The 20,819-nt window shown below is 45.7% G+C and overlaps 1 long non-coding RNA gene across 1 annotated transcript in view; it reads right to left on the bottom strand.

The window, feature by feature from the left end:
- LOC135400836 (uncharacterized) overlaps positions 1–17,072 on the bottom strand; it is a 30,097-nt gene extending 13,025 nt beyond the window's left edge. The window contains exons 1-2 of the long non-coding RNA XR_010424657.1: positions 16,850–17,072; positions 14,315–14,498 (exon numbers count right to left, since the gene is read on the bottom strand). This is a non-coding gene — a long non-coding RNA (uncharacterized LOC135400836). The remainder of the gene's footprint in view (positions 1–14,314; positions 14,499–16,849) is intronic.
- Between the last annotated feature and the right edge of the window lie 3,747 nt (positions 17,073–20,819).

Below are 20,819 nucleotides of genomic sequence, written 5' to 3'. Positions count from 1 at the left end.
ACGAAATAAGATGCTCTTCATACATACTCATGCATATGTTATTTTTTCCACATTTTTATTTTACTTTTACTTTTAGTATGAAGAGTCTAATGCTTTATGAGCATGTCCGGAAACAACAGATCCTTTTTCTACCTGAGAGAACTACAGTACTGGAATACCTGCGTAATTACTGGAGTGGGTTTGGTTTCAATCTGAACATGTTCAAAGCGCTCAAGGAGAAGACTAGGACAATGTCAGACTGAGCTGCATAGAGTCATTTTGGTTGATGAAATGAACCTCACAGAACTTGAATGTTTCCTCTCACACAGTTGAGGGCTTTGTAGACTTGAGAGAGCGATACACTACCTCCAATGATAAACATATACCTACTGAACATGGCCTCGTCCTACTATTCAAGCCATTTTGAGGTGACTGGAGCTGAATTGTAGGTGAGTTGAGTGACTGATCTTGTGTGTACAACGACTTGCAGCTGGGATTTATGGGAAGGCTGTTACAGGTGTCTTTGAGTCATGGAACAATGTAAAAGTAGCACCCCTTTCACAAGTAAGTATAGGTGCTGTCATCATTTGTGAGCAGTCTGGACTTCGAGTATACTGCATCTGCTCTGATGCAGCAGCATGGAACCACACAATGCGGAGGTGTTTTGGGATTAAGGTTGGCACCTGTCAAGCTACAAGCACTTTGTTGAAACGAAATTTTGCAGTCTGGCTTAGTGACAGCCCCTTCTCCGCAATTCAGGGAGATTCCACACCCACAATCTCTAGCAGGAAACATCCAGCTGATCCCAAGAGAGACCTCTTCTTTGCATCAGATTTTCCTCACCTCGTCAAGAATCTGCAGAATAGGATTCTTGAGAAGGGCTTTGTCACTCCAGATGGTGGGGTAGGTACAGCAGTGTGGTGGCCCGTGGACGACAATGAAGACGTGCCAGTGCTGACGCGCACCACTGCACCTGCCAGCCAGTTCTACTGGCCCGTCCTAGCGTGAGGCCACGTTCATCTGCCCGCTGAGACATTCCATCATCGCCGGTCGGGACTCATGTAGAGGAACAACACCTCTACAGCAGCATGTTGAAATGTGCTCGGAGCCCTATTCCGTTCCTAACAGTAGCTTAGTTTTCGTTACAGGTTTTCAAGGAGCATATTACAGCTGCATGGAGGAGCGACAGTGACTATCTGACACTGAAAGTTATGCCCAAGATAACCCATACCACCCTGTTCCCAAATCCTTTTGAGAAAATGTGGGTTAACCTCGCATTTCACTTGTTTTCGGATGAAGTGCTAAGGGGAATGGTGCTGTATAGGGATGCAGTGGAGAGCCAGTATGGAGATGCCCAAGCTACAGAAAAGCTTGTGAAAACGTTGATTGAAGTTATGACCTCACGCTGTAGAGAGGATGCACTAAGCTGCGGACATTCGCGGCTTGAATAAAACCTCAGTTGTTTGTAATAGTCATACTTTTGATTTTCTTTTAGGAAAGGTAGCCAGCAGGAAAAGTTTATAGACGACTTCCTCCAGTACCTGGACAAATGGGAGTCAGAAGCCAAGCATGGAGGTTTCTTGAGTGCGAGCACAGCTGAGGGCTTACGTGCGATATTTGCAACAACAAAAGGCCTCCTTTCATACTTGTCTACACGTGGCTATGGATACCTCATGACATCGAGGATCAGCCAAGATCCACTAGAAAGGCTGTTTGGAATCATTCGACAGTTCTCAGGCACAAATGACCACCCAACTCCTTCCCAATTCCTGAAACTGTCAATTGTTTGACTTTTCACAACCTCGCCAGGTCACCTCGTGGCACCAACGTAAGTGAGGGTGTACTGTCATCTTTGCTCTCATGCGAAGACCGTTGAGAGACATGTATGGCTTTGGTTGACAAGTACATCAAGAACAGTCAGCTTGACAACACAGAGACAGCCCTGCATGACGACCACAACGAACACACAAAGCGCAGTGACTTTCGCCTTATTTACTACATTGCTGGCTATGCAGTTCGGAGGTGTGCTCTTCCACACAACTCCATGGACAGCACTGCTGCTTGTCACGGGATGCAGCACCACCCTGGGACAGCAGTCACCCATACTCGTACACTTTAAAAGTGAGCAGAGGAGAGCTTCTTCACTGCTCGGAACTCTTATTAACTTTCATCTCTACCTTAGAGAATGTGTTCACTGGTACTTTTTTTCTGGTCATTGTCTAAAGTAAGATAGCATTGTGGAAGTCATGGCACGTGCAAGACTACCTCTTCCAAAGCTTAGGTGCAGTGTACATGGTGAAGATTTGAAAGTTAAAATATTGAAAATTTATGCTATTACAAGGATGCATTTTTATTAGGGGTGTGTGAGTATTTGAAAATGTCAGTTCGAGTTGAGTCGATCTCATACTCAACTCGACTAATGATGACTCGTCAACTTTCAAGTACTCGATATCGTTTCGAGCTCGCGGTATATCCACATTGAAATCCGACACGTACAAGATATAACCTGTCACAACGATCCCACCATTTGGCACACGTAATTATGTTTCAGTCTACTCCAGCACTTACTATAATGTATCACAATGCATTTCCCTTCAGATTCCGCTAGAAATAGCTGCCTTCAAAGATTAGGAGAGACAACCCTGTGCACTTCCCTTCTCTCCAGTCACCCAATTTCCCTCTTTTGCCATCTTTCCTCTTGGCTCTGAGCGAGATAGTTGCCATATTTTTTGCTCCCCGCTGTTTTTCTTTGTTTTCATTAAATTTTCGCGTTCTCGTTCTTCACCAATTAGAGTAATCAGACTTGGTTAGTCTTCCTTTTCGTTCTGTACACCTGATCCCAGTACCAAACGGTCCTCGAATCGGCATTTAAACTTCTCCTGACAACTTTCAGTTGTTGTTCGTGGATCAGAAAACTACTCATCCTGAAACTTACCTTACCCCATGCAGGCGCACCAGGACAAGCTGTGTTTAAGGCTAACCTGCTTACGGCGCAAGAAACTTTCACTAGGACAGGCAGTCCTCAAAACTAGCCCGCATAGGGCGCAAATAATTTCCTTGGCACGCTGTGCACCCTACAAGCCTGTTTAGGGCATGATTCATCACATTTAGAGCACACTGGTCTTTGTGCTAGCCCGCTTAGGGCATGATTTCTTCTCTGTGTTAGCCCGCCTAGGCTCGTGAGACCCGGTGTGCATTAAAATGCACATTCAGTTTCTGCGCATAGGAAACACAGAAAAGCTCCTGCGACTGAGTCCTCGATGTACATCAAGCTGCATAAACGGTGCTGCCATCTCGTGCCACTGGTTGGAAGCATATGCCAGAACTTCCCGTGCGCGAGCGTTTCAAAATGACGACATTCTCGGCGACGACGTTTTACTTGAAGCTTCCGAGTAAGTATGTGCTTTTCACTCAATTTTTGCCCAATAGCTCTACAAATTTCATACAGTGATCTTGTCTAATGTCTATAAAATGTGTTTTGCGCCAAAATATAGAAATGCTTTCTGTTGCTTTGAGGAAATGATGTGTTGCATGACCGTGTGCATTGAGATGCACGCTGGGTTTCAGTCGTAGTGCACTTGCGTGGATTTGTTTGCGGTGTATGTGTGTGGTCTGTGGTCGACACACTTATTACACGGCCATTATTTTGAAGAAATACACAACAAAATGGCAGAAAAAATACTTCTGTCAATAGCAAACGGAAGAGACTCTGACATAGACCTCTCGGATGACGACGGGGATGTGGTGGAGAGCCGGAAAATGTCTCCTGCAGGCCAGCTTTCACTGTCGTCGGACCTGTCCTGTTAAAAAAAAGTGATTTACTTTGATTTTTGTTCAGATCTAATTTTTGAGGGGTCCTAAGACGACGAAGATAGCAGCCTGCCTGTGAGGGAGGCAAAACAACAGAGACAAGCTCCATGGAAGACCAATGTGCTTTTCCCCTCTTTCCTACCCAACGTGCCTGAACAAGTAAGCAACAATCCCGAGCTCAGGGAAGGCTGGACCCCGAAAGATTATTTCTCACAGTATGTGGCAGGAGAAGACCTCACCCGAATGCACGAAATGTCATATTTCGTACTTCCAGAGGAGCGGGAAAGTTCTCAGTACATCTACAGCTGAAATGAAAAACGTTGTCGGAGCCACTTTCCTTATGAGCTGCCTGCGCTACCCTAAGATAAACCTGTACTGGAAACGGGGTACAAGGGTAGCTAGTATTGCCGACACGATGACACGAGGCAGATACTTCTGCTTGAGAAGCAACCTCGAAGTTGTTAATGACCTGGACGTGAGTACTGAGAAGAAGAAAGAATACCGCCTTTGGAGGGTGAGTCCCCTCTTGAACAGAATCAAGGCAGTCTGTCGTCGCCTGCCCAGAACACCCGCCGCAAGCATCGACGAACAAATGATTCCGTTCACTGGGGCAATATCATTGCGACAGTACATTCCTGGGAAACCCCACCCGATGGGACTTGCAAGTCCCTCTGGAACAGTGTTGGATTTTGAGCTCTACCAGGGAAAATCAACATTCCAGAATGCAGATGACACTAAATTGGGACTAGGACAAAGTGTCGTTCTGCGTCTGAGTGAGACATTGCCTCGCGGTACAGCACTGTTGTTTGATAGATACTTCACGACTGTACCGTTGCTGGAATCTTTGGCCGCCCGCAACATTAGGGCCACAGGGACACTAATGAAAAATCGACTGCCAAAGTCATCAAAGTCAATTGATGATAAGGAACTTTTAGAGTGGAAAGGGTTCCCTCTGTCAATGTGTGAATGAGGACAGTGGTGTGTGTCTGGTGAAGTGGGCCGATACGAAAACCATCACACTTGCCTCCACACACGTAGGCCAAGATCCTGTTGGCGAATGCAAAAGGTGGTGCCGGAAGGACAAAACCTACAAGAACGTAACAAGGCCAAAGATAGTTGACGACTACAATGCGAACGTGGGTGGTGTGGATGTGTGTGACTGCATGCTAAGCTTTTATCCTTCCTATGCAAGGACAAGGAAGTGGACTGTGAGGACGATCCTATTCTTCCTTGACCTTGCTACACTGAACTCCTGGATGCAGTACAGGGAGGACTGCAGCATCCTTTGTAAACAGGCAAAGGACACAATGAAGTTTTGGACTTCAAAATCAACCTTGCCCAGTCGCTGCAGGCCGCAGTGAGGGAACATGACTAAAAGCAGTGGTGATGATCAGCCACGCAGACACTCTGCGCAAAAAATTCAACCACTTCCAAGTGTAGATGCGCGAAAAACGTCTGCAAAGCACCTGCCACAACTTGTCGACCAGAAGTCATCATCACGCTGCAGGAACACTGGCTGCAGCCAGCACACAAAGTTTTGGTGCAAAGCCTGCAATGTGTTTTTGTGCATAACTGTTTCTGGAAATTGTTTTGAAAGTTTTCATTCTTAGTGGTATCACAAATAATGACGTTTTTACCATTTCTTTTTGTGCAAAAATAAAGCGTGTGTTGCAGCTGTGGCCCCAGAGGTTCAATCTTTACACCATGCGATAGAGTCGTCTTTACACTTGTCCAACTTGCCTGCCTAAAGTATGGGGAGGAAGAAAGGATATCACAGCACAGAGCATCCGGGCTGCATTCCAAAACGAACTCCAGAGTAGAGTCACGTGACAGAGTTGTACCACGTGACCATGGGAGTAGGGTAACCCTTGGGTAGGTTGCGGAACGGGAGCGAGTACGATTCTCAACACGGCAACAGCAGACGACAGTGACATTTGGGCCCCGGGACATCAGAACCGCTAGCCGCTGCTTCGCTTTAGTGTGACGTTGTTGACATCGGTATGGGTCATCTGCATGGGTTCGTAAAGCATTCATGCCATGAATTAGAGGTATTTACCGCACGTGCCGAGAAAGGGTAGCGCTGTTCTCGTCCGCAGCTAGCTCTAAAATGCATAGAAACAGGTTTCAACCATCACATGCAACGATCTGATGTGTGTTGTATGTATGGTTCCGTGCATGTTGCCCTGAAGAAAACATCAGGTCGCAAAATCCGCACTGGAACATTCCTGCGTCCTCTATGACGCAGCCAAGACGAGCAGCAGCAAAAGCAGATAACCGTAGATTGGTCACTACTCTTAGCTACTCCTGTCTGATAGGGAGAAGAGCGAGTCGATCTCGCTCGATGATCCCGAGTAGCTACTCTCAAGTAGCCTTTGACAACAGGGGTCGTGACGTCATTGAGTAGGTTCTGGAATGCGGAGAGTAGCTATTCCCTACTCTCCGGAACGTAGCCCCGATGTCAGTGGTTACCAATAACTGATGGCTGCGAACAGATAAGCTTTCAAAAGCAAAATAGGTGGCTGCACCCCGCCCCTCCTCCTCCTCCCCTCTTTTATTTCTCTCTCATGCTGTTTACATGCACAGTTAGAGTGTGTCCAGGCCATGCCGATAGTGCCGGAACTGCGAAATCCGGAAGCGCGCTTGGAGATATACAGTTGAACCTCCCTATCGTGAAATCTCCATATAGCGAATTTCCACATATTACGAAATTTTTCTAGCTCTTGGCATCAGTCCCATTAAAAGCCATGTATTTGGAGTTTCCGTACTGCAAAATATGCTTACAGACACTTTCCCTACTACAAAGTGCGTGCGCTCCGCGATGCCCCCAATTTCCACCAAGATCGGCGCGTGTGCCAAGGTCACTCCTCACACAACAGTGACTTAACTGCCCTCCTGAATTCAGTGACCAGATGTCCTTGGGGAAATTCTTCCCTCCTCTCCTGCCGATCACGTGCGCGCATGTCAGACTGTCAGTCTCACTTGTGCTTCAAGTCACTGAGCAAGCGGGATGGTCTCTAACCATGCGCAAAAGCACAGGTGCCTTTCGAAAGTGCAAATCATTGACGCCGTTGAGAAAGGATGTCACGTTGAGAAGGACGTCACTGAAAAGGTTCGGCATCCCCGCAAGTTCTTTATCAATGATCCTTAAGCGCAAGGACACCATCTTGGAAGATTGCGGGACCAAGCGCCACGCGAAAAAGGAAGAGGACAGCCATGTACGACGACGTCCACAAGGCTGTCTTCGCTTGGTTTATGGAAATGTTACCGCAACGGGTCCGCTCACAGGCGCAGTGTTGCATCGTCAGGCAATGAATTTTGCAAACATCCTAGGCTGTGACAGCTTCAAAGCAAGCAGCAGCTGGCTGGATAAATTCAAGAAGAGGCATGCCACTGTTTCGAAAGTTTTGTGCTGAGGGAGCGCATCTGCCGACATCGTAGCTGCTGCAACACGGGGCATTTTGGAAAGGTACGCCGCTGAGGACATCTACAACGCGGATGAAAGTGCGTTGTTTTTTTAAATGCTACCGCGGCGTACTTCGGCTCTCAAGGGCCAGCGTTGCGAAGGCGGTAAACAGAGCAAGCAGCGTCTTTCCATCTTGTTTTGCGTGAAAATGGACGAAAGCGACAAGTGCGTTCCCCTCGTCATAGGCAAAAGCAAGAACCCTCGCTGCTTCAAAGGAAAGAGGATCCCAGTGACATACACATCCAACGGGAAAGCATGGATGTCTCGCGCTATTTTTAAGGACTGGCTAGTCAACTTCGACCGGGAGATGTCGCGAAAGGACTGGCACATGTGTGCTGCTGCTGCTCTGCACATCACATCGAAGATGCCAACCTGATAAATGTGGAAGTGCATTTCCTGCCGCCAAACTGAACTTGGATGGTACTGAAGATGAATTTCTTTGGGAGGACAATGACAAAGAGAACAGCGATATAGAATGCGATGAAGACAAATAAATGGTACTATTGGGATGGACCTTGCCAAACACGTTGCAGTTATTTATTTATTTATTTATTTTTTTCAATTTCCGATATTTGGAACTGAGGGGGTAGTCTTATATTCGAGAAAATATGATATGTGTTTCAGATTTCCAGATCACAACGAGCTTATGTGGAAAGGCATCGGTACGCACCTGAACCTTTTGCTACTCTGTGTTCTTTACACAGTCGCTATTCATATTCTCTGTCGCAGGGACCAAGGGAAACGATGTAGCCTCAGTTGAGTTCCAGACTGCAATATGCTTATTAGGAACGGCATTCGTATGTACCTGGATCTTTTTTTACTCCTTCCTCGCTACATGGTCACCATTCTTATTCTTTCTCATAGGGATCAAGGGAAACGATTTGACCTCCGTTGGATGTTTAGGGTTAGCCTTAGGCAGGCAGCTTTCTTGTTACGTACACACAAAAAAAAACATTGCAGGTTGGATCATGTCATGATCATGTGCCATCTCACCCCAATAATAGGGCAACAGACGATGGTCTGGTTCTCCTGAAGTGGTTGGAGAAAAGTGTGTGTGGGAACTCTGTTTATAGAGGTCAACGTATAAGTAGGGCCAGAAGTTTTCGGGTTTAACCTTATTTCTCCCCGTTTGTACCCCCCGAATGCAATTATCAGACTTCGGGTTAAACCCGATATTTGCGCCCCGACGATGTCAGTAAAACCCGAGAAACCGGCCAAACGTAGAACATAGAGGAGGGCACAAGCTATCCGGCCAGTCTCAATCCGTGTCGAGCCGAGCAACGAGTCAATCCAATCCAACATCTGATTTGCGCACCAAGCGGCGGGCTTTCTGCGTTCTCCCCGGTTGTGGATGCGTCATGCGTCCGTGTCGGACGCCTTCGGTCACACTTATCACACGAACTTGGTTCAGTTTCGCAACGTGCACCTTTGTGTGACGCTTATTCTTGGGATCAAAGCCTGCTGTCCTGATGGGCAGACCAAAGAAGACAGCCCACGACTGGGCGAGGGAGTACTCAGATCTTGATGTTAAGAAGAAGGCGCGCCTGGACACTTTTCAGGGCTCCGGTGAAACACTTGCGGAATTCACGTTGGTCTGCAAGTACTGCTGCCTGGAGATTTCGCCAGATCCAGCAAAAAAGTCAATCCAAATTGGTAAGAAAAGCTAGAGAGTGGCCAAGTCCTAGTCCCTGAGTACTACCATCTTGTGCATGTGGAACTAGCTGCAGCTATGGACACTGTAAACGAAGGGCTGTTCATGTCACAAGGCAAACAAAAAGCAGTTCTTTCAATGCTACCTAGACATCATGCAGCTGAGGTGAAAAAGAATGTGGGGGAATTTTGCAGAGCTCTGACTGACAAATGGAATGCCACATGCATGAGGAACCTAACAGAACTTGAAAGGGGCCAAGTGACACAGAACGAAACATGGAAGCAATCCTTGATCCTCGACCCCGATCAGAAGCATGCTGCTAGCCAAGAGTTCGAATCGTACCAGAGCTTCTTTTCACTTGTAACTGACCCTGCATCTGTGCAAGAAGAATTTTGTCAGTACTTAAAGGAAGACATCCCAACAAATGATGGCCTGGGAATCATGGAATACTGGGTGAAGAACACAAAGTACCCTAATCTGAGGTCAGCAGCTCTGAGCTTACTGTGTATATGTGTATCAAAATTTCCGGGATACTGGTAGAATTGTCAGGACATACCCTGGACAAGACGGCTGCGTGAGGTCGTGCCTTGTGAAGCACCAAGGCGGGAAAATGACGAAGTAGGCTGTATTATCTCGAGATATAGACTCGTTATTCGCCACGGGAGGATGTTGGAAAACGTCCCTGTTAAGAGAGAAAGAAGAGGGCTCTTCGCGCATTAGTCGCATGACTCATGCTTGCTGATTGATTCCTACGCAAAACCTTGCTCGATCAACAGGGCATTAAACATCTTGTACATCTTAGCCATCAGGGTTTCCATTATTCTACAACATATCTCCCACCCTCATCTCCCCACGGGTCGGACTACAAGTGCAATGCTTCAGAGACGACACTGTGGTTTGACCTTTCTTTTTGAGCCTAAATTATTGACCCTTTGCTGCCCACTTCCTGTGGTCATCTTCGTGTTCCCTACATAGACTGGCAAGGCTTATGGTTATAATACAAGGATATTCCGCACAGGGTAACTTGAAAGTAACTTGTTACTTTTCAAAAGTAACTTGGCAACTTCAAGTTATTTTTTATAACCAGTAACTTGGTTACATTTTTAGGCTGCTAACTTAACTTGTAACGAGTTCCTTTTGAGCAGTAACTTCCTCAATTCTGGAAAGAGGTAAGTGTTCTTTGCACAACAATAGAATACTTTATGACAATTGAGATTATACCTTTTGTATATGTTCGTTTTTTAGTAAACTTCCTGTTCCCTGAATATTGCGGACCGCGCTTTTCATGCAGGTTTGGTGACTTGAGAGAGGACAAAGAGCTACTTCATGCCGCAGCAGTTCTACCACGCTTTAAGTTGTGGTTGAATCAGCACGCGCCGACAGGCGGTCTTGAACCTGCTGAAAGAAGAGATCTCTCACGTGACAGTGCCGCCTATGGGATGGGTACAGACTGGCAGTGATCCTCTACGAAAGATTTTTTCGCCTTTGCGGGCGAGGGCTCTGCAAGCGTAACAGTCCGTGATGACCAAGAGCTGACAGAATTTCTTCAGACTAGGGAAGATTACGCCCTTGTCACAATGAAAGATCAGTTTCCTCGTGTGCATGAGCTTTTTCTGAAGGTAAACACACCCGTCCCCTCAAGCACTTCTGTCGAGTGCCTGTTCAGTTTCGCCGCTGATGTATTCTCAAGAAAACGCACGAAAATTGGCCATGGGCACTTCGTGCACCAACTGCTGCTGCAAGTAAATTCAGTGTGAAACATGAATGAAAATAAAAGCATATTGATTTTCTAATTCAGCATTGTAAACCATCCTTTTAACGCAAATGTAACTCGTTAGTAACTCGTAACAGTAACGCGTTCCTTTTTTGCGCTTCAGTAACGAGTAATGCGTTTCGTTCCTTTTTTTCGATGTAACGGGTAATGGTATTTAGTTACATTTTCTTGGTAACAAGTATAGGTCTGTGTAAAATAAAGTGTTTCCGTTACTTTCGACATCTGTCATGACCGCGGTTGGGATCAGTGTTAAGCGTGGGTGCCTTGGCCGCCGCTAATGTAGCATGTATGATACATCTAATTATGGATATATCAAACTATTTTGCGATCCCCTTCGAGTTCGATATATGTGGGTTCGACTGTACATGCACCTTAGGTTTTAAGCAATGCCTCTAGGGCATCGGTAGCTTGTTGCACATGAAAGTGAGGAATGTTCGGGATTGTGTAGAAAACAGATAATAGAGATCGGAAATATTACTCTCAGAAAACGATTTTTGGACATTTTTTACGAGCTGAAACCTGCACCTCCCTTTAAAACGTCTTAGGCACAGATTTAAATTGGGAGGAACTTTGTTGAATCAAATTTCAATTATTTCACTTATTGAACTGGGATTATTTAAATCAGTTTATCCTGCTGTTAAGCGAGGCATAGTACCAGTGTGTAAAATGTCTCTTCTTAAGTTTTTGCATGTTTTAACGCATTGTAGCTGTCAGCCTAGATGGCATGATGAGAATCTCTCCTTCGAGGACAGTATGGTTCACGTAACTACTCGTTGAACTTACGTTATGTTCTACGAACGTAAGGGTGGCATTGAATGTTTCTTAAGACCTGAATCCGATGCATGCTATGTGTAGAGTTCCGCGTTTTCGGTTTTTATTTTTGGCGGATTTGCCGTATGTTTTTCAATGTTTATTGATTTTCACGAAATCAGCGTTTTTCTATGTTTTTCCTGGTGTATACATGGTTTACCCAACAGTTATCGGCGAATAGAAATCACAATGTCATTTCCGCACGACACTCATTCAATATGGCGTTGTTCACTGCGGTGCCGTTTTACAGCTACTTTCGTTAACCGGATATTTTTCACAACCAACTTATTTCTGTATGGTTTTCTGACCTGCATCAACAACTTGCTCGGAATGTACAGCTACTGTATTTTGCCGAGTATAGGTCGACCCCCTTCTCCCGAAATCATGTGTCAAAAGTCGGGGGTCGACCTATACTCGGGTCAGCGACCGCATGCCACGTGTCTGGGAGCGGAGAAGAGGAGGGTAAGACGAAAGTGAGTGCAGGGAAGGGAAGACTGAATGCGCACGTGCACTGCCCTTTCCCACTGTGATCCCACTTGATCACGGAGCAAAACGCAACCAATGACGTAGCGTGCGTTAGCGGGTTTGCAACGAGCTGACGAACGCATGAAACATGTGAAGGTTGAGGCGGGCCTTTACTGCTGCATTTAAGCGACGTGCCATACTCTATGCAGAAGAGCACAACAACTGTGCTGCCGAATGCAGTTTCTGTGTTTCGGAACGAGTTATACGGCAATGGCGCAAGCAACGTTCGGCACTATCCAACTTGAAGGGGACTCTTCAATTTTTCCGAGGCCCAAAAGGAGGGCGCTACCCATCGCTGGAGGCAGAGCTGAAGAACTCCGTGACTGGAAGCTTCTCGTGACGTGCGAGATGATACAAGTGAAAGTGCGGCGTCTTGCAAGCAAAGAGGGGCTAGCAAGAACCGAATTCAGGGCAAGCCGGCACTGGGTTGCAAATTTCATACAAAGAAAATTCTTTGCACTACGAAGACTGACTACCATATGCCGGAAGCTTCCAGAGGAGCATGAAGACAAGGCACTAGCCTTTCATCGATATTTCCTGTCACTATGAGATCAGTGCCGCCCTATGGTTGGTAAATTGGGAATGCCGATCAAACACTGTTATGCTGTCTTGCCTGGCAGACGGCACAAAGCTGCGCCCATACGTTGTCTTCAAGCGCAAGACTTTGCCGAAAGGCGAGCGATTTCCGAAGGATGTTGTGGTGCGTGCGAACGGCCAAGGGTTCATGAACGAGGACATGGTGATTGAGTGGTTCCGTCTGCCTTTGTCCAGGAGCACTACTCCAGCCGAACAATATGCTTGTACTGGATTCCTTCCGTGGACATATCACTGAACAAGTGAAGGTGACTCTGCCAAAGGCTGGAACGGACATGCTCATGATTACAGGGGGGCTCACAAGTCAGCTCCAGCCTCTTGATGTCAGCACCAACAAACCATTCAAAAACCACGTAAGGCCGGAGGAAGAGTGCATTGCTTTCCGCAGTGTGCAGCTGGGTGTCGTCGGCGTGGGCTGCCATTCCCTGTGACCTTGTTGCGCGATTGTTCAGGAAGTGCAGACTCTCATTGGACGACGATGTTTGCTTCACCAGTGAAGAAGAGCGCGGAAGCACAACGGAAGAGTCGTGTTCATCTTCTGATGAGGAATGAAAACGCTTTTTGACTTAACCACTTTTACTGTTTTGGACATCGCAAATTGGGGGTCAACCTATACAGTAAATCTCGGTTATAACAGCCCCACTTATAACGAATCTTCGGTTATAACGAATGCCTCACGAACGACCGTCAAAATTTGTATTGAGTCTATGGAAATTGCCCCCGCCTATTATGAACGAATTGCCGGGGAGCTTTCGGTTACTGCGACAGAAAGAGCTCCCTCGACCACTGGAGAAGGCGAGCGCGCGACGTCAGACGCCCGCGGATTTGTCAGGCGCCGCTTGCACGTGACCTCGCTTTGCAGCCAATGCGCTGTCACCATCAGCGCGCGCTGCACGTGCACTCGTTTGGCAGCGGCGGATGCAGGTGAAGCGGGAAACTTTGCGAAACTGCTGCAGAAAAGCTGGATTTGTTGATCAGGCACTGGCTACAGACGCCGATCGTGAAGTGGACTTTGGTTTGCGTGATACCGACACAGAAATTTGGGACAGAGCAACGGCTGCGAATCTGACTAACGGCTGTCAGTCTTTCGAGGAGTTCGCGACAGCAGATGACGACGCACAGGCCGTCGCGGACTTCAGTGATTCGGACATCATTGCCGACGTGCGCCCGCCGCCAAACGAACTTTCCGATGACGATGATGATGACACAGTGTCTTCCCCTCCTTACATTTTAACTACAGCGGAGGCACTCAAGTATGTTGTTTCGCTCCGCGATTTTGTGTACGCGAAGGCGCTCGCCGCGGCCCACCTGGACCACCTTGATGACTTAGAAAACGCCGTGATCTCCGCAACTGTGTATAAACAGGCGCCATTAACGATGTATTTTCAATGAACGGCATACATGACTCATGTTTCTTACACTGCTGGCCTTTTGGATCAAATTTTTTGTCCATTCCATTTATAGCGAACTTCGGATATAATGAACGGGTTGCGCGCGACCGTCGAGTTCGTTATAACCGAGATTTACTGTACTCGGGTTGACTTATATTGAGGAAAATACAGTATTTATACCTGTCATGTCCTGGAGTGTCCCTCTGTATTCTGTGTTTTTCTATTAAAACCGAATGAGAAAAGATTTACCCGGCGTATGTTTTCAGGTGTTTTTATGCGGCAACGATGGATGAATCTCTCATGTTTTGAGCACATACCTGTTGATGATGCTGTATCCTAGGGTTGAAGTTTCAAGACCTTGACATTTTCTTCATGAATTTGTGAACAGAGGTCTTCCCCATCTGTCCTCACATTTTCTGCGTGCAGCACTGCATGTTTCTCCTGTAGTTGCAGGTTTCCAGATGCACATCCTGATTTCAATGGCCGCTTCTTCAGCACAACCTCAGAAGGTGCACAAAAGTTATGTCAGCAATGATCTGTTCTAACCAAACTATGCCTCTCTATCTACATCAAGGTACACACATTGAACGTGAATAATCTTTTGACATATGTGGGATGTGAATGATGCTTCACTGAGTCATGTGAGCTTGATTCAAGGTACATGCAGTAGTTCATATGACCACCATAACTGGCATGCAATGAACATGTGATGGACATTGCTAATACTATACAAGCACCAGTTATACATCAAAATTCATTCATGCCTACAAACGTCACGCCACATGCACTGCTCACTGGCATAATATGAAACAGTCTAAAGGGACGGCTGCGTCTATTCCAGTCAAGTTGGAAATATACTGTCAGTTTTATAGCGGCATAGCTTGACTATTATGCGATGGTATACGTGACAAGAGCAGACAACGGATCTTGAGAGTAATCCGGAATTCCTTATCTGGAAAAATGAGAAAATATCACTCCCTAGAGGATCATTCACACAAGGGCTTCTAGAGGGGGCGCTGCGCCCTCTAAGACGCGAGGCATTTCCAGACCCTTTTCGAGAACCGCATCGTGCTGCAGCTTTGCAGCACTGTTCCACAAACACCTTTTCATCCAGCCAATCCAAGTGCTCGCGGGAGGAAATGGTGGCCCTCCCGATACTGTCCATGGATCTATTTCCTTTGTGTGCGTGTGTTTATGTCATGAGTAAACTCATTGTCACCTATATACGTAGTTGTTTGTAATCTGAGATGTCAACGAGAAGCTGGGAATTTAAACAAACCACAGACTACACGAAAATAACGTATTTACTCGCATAATTTCCGCACCCTAACTTTTGAACTAAAAATGTGGTCGAAAAAAAAATTCACCTAATTTCCGCACCCCCACTTTTCATTCTTCAAAGGTCACGCACCTCTCGGACGGGAGAATAGGAATGGAAATTTCTGAGGCCAGAACACACAAATGAGGACAACCAAAGGGAGAGGGCAGTTGGCGTCCGTTCACCACGTGACGATCTAGACGCAACCCAGTGTTGCCAAATTTGGGGAAAAGTCGCTAAATTTAGTGGTTTTCGGGGTCTGTCTAGCGACAAAATTTTGTATTTGGGATTAGCGGATTTTTTGGTGACTTTCTGATATGTTCAGCAACTTTTTAGCGACACGAATATTCCTTCATGAAGTCATGAAGAATCGTGATTTGCCTGTCACAGTTCGGTGGACGACAAACTCTGTCGGAGAATAATATGAAATCGCGCCACCCTTTGCCGGCCGTAACTGCTCTAGAGCCAATCCCATCAGTGTTGCCAAATTTGGGGAAAAGTAGCTAAATTTAGCGGATTTCGGGGTCTGTTTAGCGACAAAATTTTTTATTTGGGATTAGCGGAGTTTTTGGTGACTTTCTGACATGTTCAGCGACTTTTTAGCGACACAAATATTCCTTCATGAAGTCAGGAAGAATTGTGATTTTCCTGTCACATTTCAGTGGCCAAAAAGCTCTAGCGAAGAATAATATGAAATGGCGCCATGTTTCGCTGGCCCTAACTCCTCAGGGCCAGTCACCTGTAACAGAGATCTCTCAGCGTGCTCCCTGCAGCATGCAGTGGTGCAGTTTCGTTGTTGTTCTTCGCAGCGCTAGTTTCTTTGAGCTGTTTCCAGTTTGCCCTATTTCTGACGTGCCACGTGGCCTGGACGCAATCGCTTTCCAAAATACCTCTTAAGTAACATCAGAAATACCGCAAGAGCTGGGTGATGCTGCCAGTATTCAAGGGATAGCTTCGTCCAGTCAAAGACTGACACAAGGGTGCTGTGCACCTATATTGCAAGCGTGAGATTTATGCGAGGTTGTCAGACAAGCAGGTCGCAAAAACACGAGAAGGCATCAGAACTTTTTGTAAGCAATAAACAAACCATGTTCAGTGCCTCCGGTGGCAAACCGAGAAAAAGTTCTGCAGAAGATGTTCAAGATGCCAAATTTCATTTACTTTCCCTCATTCTTATCCACTCATGCCCATTTTTTCATGTTCTCCCTTGGCCATCCACTGCGCTCATTCGCTGAATCATCTTGGCAGGGCTGTCACCATATTGTTTCATAACATGCAACGAACAAAAAGGGCACAATAGCGGCAGCGACTTTTTTAGCGACTTGCAGTTCCAATTTTAGCGACTTTTCGGGGCGCCACTAGCGACTTCCTGCGAATGAGATTTGGCAACACTGACGCAACCCTCACGTTGTTCAGTTCAGTCATTCAGTGGCTTCAGTTCATTGCTGTCCACTCCTGAACGCAATGGGTTACAACCGTTACAACAGCTACAGTGCGAAAGTCAAGCTGTCGGTGATAGGAATCGAGTTTCCACCTTCGGAAGCAGTAACACATGTCGTAGTCCGCAAGCCCAGACAGTTCTACCAGCATCGAGGCGTGGATCCACATGCAGCGTGCAGTATAAAGCTGTTTCCAAAATGGCTACAAAATGCAATACATACAACTTTTCTGTAATAGAGAAGCACAATTTTCCCGCACACACGCCATTATGGAAGTAGTGGCTTGGCCTTGGCTAGGCTTGCACTGGTGAGAGTAGAGGTAGAGAGTAGAATGAAAAGTGCGCCACCAGCGGATTGATCAGTACTGAAATTATACTGAAATTTGGGGACGACCACTGATCTCGATTGTAAAAGATTATACATAGAGATCAGTGGGGACAACTAATCTCTAGAGTCTAGAGAGCGGGAGACTCTTTTCGGCTGTAGTCACTGATCTCTATGTATAAAGGCTGGATCGCGCATGGGAGAGGGGCTCGCACACAGGGGTGACACAAACCCGCCATTGTTGTAACTACCCTCAAGCGGGTGCTTTTGGCAAAACTGCCATCTTGTCCTGGTCGCACGTCATAGGAAACGTCATTTTGAGGTCATGTGACTTTGTTTACATGTCGTTTTGCCGCTTACCGACATATTTTCACCGTCATAACACCAACGGATGACCGTATTTTGCCAACGTCAACTATGCGGTGCTTCTTCCGCAACATGGTAGCCCATTTCACCTTAGTTTAAGTACATCGCATCGGCTCGGTAAGTCTTAACGCGCGGTCGTTATCACATCTTTGGAAGTTGTCAACAATACGAGGCTTTATGTGTAAAACTGCGCGTTTTATTGCGAGATTATCGGATAAAAATAATTACCGTGATCGAAAAACATCCAAAACGTCGTCCAGAAACAACAACCGCATTGTTTACAAACGGTTTGGCCGCCGATCACGGGCGCCGCCATCTTTAAGGTCACGTGTGCCTCGACGTTTGTTGTGACGTGCGACCAGGACCTGTCCAGGATGCATTGCGTTCGCCCAGCACGCTTTCGTCTACGGAGCAATACACTGGATGCCACCCCTGTGGGCTCGCAGGGGAGAGGCGTGCATTCGGGCCGCCATGTTGGGAGGCCCTAAAACGCAGTGTGTGCCCATAGAAAACAATGGGAGGTAAGTGAGATTGTGAGTATTTATTGCGCTGCAGGCGTTGATCGTTGTTTGTCATCACACAATTTTGTAAGGTGCCAGTATACTGATGTATCCTAACAGTGTTTCACAGGTGTCCTGTCGTTCGATTCTTAATTACGTTATGTTTTGCATTCCGAAACTAGACCGTCACGGCAGTGCAGCGCTGGGGATTGTACTACAGTACGTTTCCCAGCCAATATTTCAATAAGAAACGATGTGAGGTTAACAACAACCATGTATGTAATATCCCGTGCTGCGTTCTGGACAAAAATTGTTCCATAAAGAACGGTCCGGGATGATATATACTCGCATGGCAGAAAGAGATCGTACTGTAGAATCACAGCCGTTGTCTTAGTCGTGTATGAGTTTAGTATGATTTATATCAAGCATCGCCGCAGAAACAGTCTTTTAGTGAACGACAGCGGTGCTTTGCCTCGCAAATATGGACACACCGAAGCAGCCCTAAATACTTCACGCAATTAGATCACACTCGTTAGGACAGTTAATCAGGTAGTGATGTAAGCTTAATCAATTAAGTTACTTAGAAAAAGATAACACCTCCTTGAGACACAGGACTTATCTCTTTTTGAAGTACAGCCCTTCTATGTTTGTTTGCTTCTTCCTTTATTTGTTCTGATTATTTGCAGGCGCGGTAGTGCCAAACTGAATGCTCCAGCACTCACATGCTTTTGTTGAATACAACTGCAGCGTGAGAAAAGCTGCTTGGGGACGGGGTCCTGCTATCCAGTGCTGACTTTGTCATGCTTGTTATGTGGAGCATGTTCCAAAAAATGCAGCTCCACGTATGGTCTTCAAATTGCAACAGGACTATTTGGAGGTTGAAACAGTTGTGATTTTGTCATTTTGGCCCTCGTGTACCCAGTCTGTGAAACGCAAACAAAAAAGTCTAACACGATATGCTTTTGTAATGAAGATCACTGATGATGAGTAAAGACAATATACGAGTTCAGGTTTATTCAATATTTCATATCATTCATTATATTATTCAACATTTTATGTCAAGTTTATACAACATCAAGTTTATTCAAGTTCAAGATTTATTTCTTGCACTTATGTGTTTCAGGATACAACGAACGTGCAGGGAGGTCGCAAAAGGCTACATTTATTGTTTTGTGACCTTGCTACAATGGCAATATATATTTTAGGAATGACAATGGTCAGGTACGCTCTCTAAATTTGTAGCACTCAATTTTAGGTTGGAATGAGCAATGAATAGCAACTTCCCCACTGATATTTTCTCATATATGTTAAATTTTAAATTTAATGTGATCAAATATGTGATAATATAATAATAATATATAAGAATATATGTGCATGCCTATTAACTGAAACAATTATCACAGTTCCCTGACAAGTTTTAATTTCTGAGAGTGTACTGTAGAGGCTGCTTAGATCTACAACAGTTCATACAAGGTATTATATACTGTGAATGCCTTTAAAAATCCCATGTGACACATATGCCTTTACTTTCTGGAGGTGCTGTGGTAGTCAAAGTTTGTGGGCATTACACAGGTTCTGCACCCATTTCTTGAGTATGCCGAGGCAGCTGTGAAGTAACCTGCATTGATGATGATTATTCCAATTTTTAGGGTGCATCAACAACAAAGGAAATAATACATCAGAACATTGGTTTGGGTGCAACCAGTTAAAAATGAATATGTTGTCTAATAAATGCATTGGACAAATGTTAAAACACCAGTTTAAAACATGGTTTACAATCCCTGTATCTTCTAAAAAAGATTAAAAACTATTCTAAAAAGAATATGGGGAACTCTTCTAAAAAGAATTATAATCTCTAATTATTATATTGCTGGGTGAAGGAGCCTAAAGTTTAAGGTGTGTTTCTGATGTGAACATGTAAGAAAATATGCAAAACAGAGAGGCTAACCACAGTGCGTGCACTGAGGTTGTTCCTTCCTGTAAAGTAGAAACCAGTGGATGAGGAACGTGATACTTACCTGTACACCCAGCCGTATCACACTGCACAGATTATTCACTGGGTAGCCCTCATGACGAAACCTGTATTGAGAGACCACTTTTGCCTTAAAAACTGCTACAAATAGCACGAGACGCTACAAATTATTACTATCGTATCAAGCTGACGATACAGCTCAGACACAAAGGCGTTATTCAAGTCGCGCCACACCACCGTTAAGTAGGATTCTTTGTCACAAATCAAACCAAGGCACAAAACAATACCAATACATAAAAAAATGTGACAATCGTGGTCTCATTATGACGTAATACCGAACTTGTGCGCGAAGGTAATTCAAAGAAATGAATGTGGCACTTGCCTCCGCAAAGAACACCGTGTACCATGCTAGCAATGCATGCAAAAAAGCGCTCGAGTGCTCGCACATATATTGATGACAACACTACCTGTGTAGTGTAACGTGTTCTTTCAAGCATATTATGCACTCAAACTGTATTTGCCGCCGGGTAAAATGCTAGTGTGCTCGATTGAACGTCGGAAGAGCGATCAAGCAACCTGCATCCCGTGTTCGTTTTGGGCAAAAAAACACTTCATAATGGTCAAGTAAATATACAGAATGGACGCCTATTTATTCCTTGATGAAGAGTGACTCACCTGTATAAATTGAGGCCCTGTAACCCTGCCAGTACGGTTGGTACGACCGTAATTGCAAGAAGTTGCCATGATCGCTGCGGCGACTGTTGTGGGCACCGTAAGATGGCGGCCGGTTTCTTCACGCTCGCGCTCCCTATCCGCCATCCAGCCTTTTACAATCGAGATCAGTGGCTGTAGTCCAGTGCCCTGTATGCCAAAGGGAGTCTGGCCATTAGGAGGAGCCTAAAA

This window comes from Ornithodoros turicata, chromosome 1 (assembly GCF_037126465.1).
Source record: "Ornithodoros turicata isolate Travis chromosome 1, ASM3712646v1, whole genome shotgun sequence".
NCBI classification, from domain to species: domain Eukaryota; kingdom Metazoa; phylum Arthropoda; class Arachnida; order Ixodida; family Argasidae; genus Ornithodoros; species Ornithodoros turicata.
Note: the sequence above shows the minus strand (reverse complement) of the source record. Positions and strands in the feature narration are given on the sequence as shown.